Source organism: Calidris pugnax, unplaced genomic scaffold (genome assembly GCF_001431845.1).
Source record: "Calidris pugnax isolate Ruff unplaced genomic scaffold, ASM143184v1 scaffold541, whole genome shotgun sequence".
NCBI lineage: Eukaryota > Metazoa > Chordata > Aves > Charadriiformes > Scolopacidae > Calidris > Calidris pugnax.
The window spans coordinates 220,021-221,347 of NW_015091272.1; positions in this window are offsets into that span (position 1 = coordinate 220,021).

Below are 1,327 nucleotides of genomic sequence, written 5' to 3' on the forward strand. Positions count from 1 at the left end.
CCCCGCTCCCCGCCGCCGCTGGGCCTGCCCCGGGCCTGCGGGCCGGTTGCTATGGAGACCCGGCGGGGGGGCCGCGCCCCCGTCGCCCTCCCGGTGCGACCCCACGGGGCTGTCCCCCGGGGAGGAGGCCGCTGGGAGCGGGGTCCGGCGGCGCACGGGTGCCTCCAGCCGGGCCAGGCCGCCCCCGGTGACACCGGTAGCCCCGGGGAGCGGCCGTGAGGGGCTGCCCGGGATCCCCCCTGCGGCCCGAAGGGCACCGGGGAGGGACACACGCGGCTGCTGCGGGACGTGCTGCCCCCGGGCCGGCTGCCGGTGTCCCGGGTGGGTGTCTCCCTGTCGGTCCCGGTGTCCCGGGGCGCCTATTTCCCCGCGGTGTCCCGAGGTGGTGTTTCCTCCTCGTCCCGGGGTCGGTCCCCCCTCCTCCTCTCCCCGGTACCGGTGCCCTGGTTGGGTGTTTCCCTGTCGGTCCCGGTGTCCCGAGGCTGGTATTTCCCCCGGGTGGGTGTTTCCACCAGGTCCCGGTGTCCTTGGGAGGGAGTTTCCCTGCCGGTACTGGTACCCTGAGGTGTGTGTTTCTCCGTTGGTCCCGGTGTCCTGGGGCAGGTGTTTCCTCCTCATCCCAGCGACCCGGGGTCGGTGTTTCCCCCCGGTACCGGTGCCCTGGGGGTCCCAGGGTGCGTGTTTCCCCCCGGTACCGGTGCCTTGAGTCGGGTGTTTCCCTGTTGGTCCCGGGGCGGGTGTTTCCCCCCGGTACCGGTGCCCTGTGGGTCCAGGGGCGGGTGTTTCCCCCGGTACCAGTGCCGTGTGGGTCCTGGGTCGGGTGTTTCTCCCCGGTACCGGTGCCCTATGGGTCCCGGGGTGCGTGTTTCCCCCCGGTACCGGTGCCTTGAGTCGGGTGTTTCCCCCCGGTACCGGTGCCCTGTGGGTCCCGGGGCGGGAGTTTCCCCCCGGTACCGGTGCCCTGTGGGTCCCGGGGTGGGTGTTTCCCCCCAGTACCGGTGCCGTGTCGGTCCCAGGGTGGGTGTTTCCCCCGGTACTGGTGCCTTGAGTCGGGTATTTCCCTGTGGGTCCCGGGGCGGGTGTTTCCCCCCAGTACCGGTGCCCTGAGTTGGCTGTTTCCCCCGGTACCGGTGCCCTGTGGGTCCCGGGGCAGGTATTTCCCCCCAGTACCGGTGCCCCGTGGGTCCTGGGGCGGGTGTTTCCCCCCGGTACCGTGGGGGCCTCTCCCGGTGCCCTCCCTCACCCCAATCCCTCCCTCCCGTAGTGCCCGGAGCCCCGCGGCGGCGGCGACGAAGATGCCCGACCGTGACAGCTACAACAACGGTGG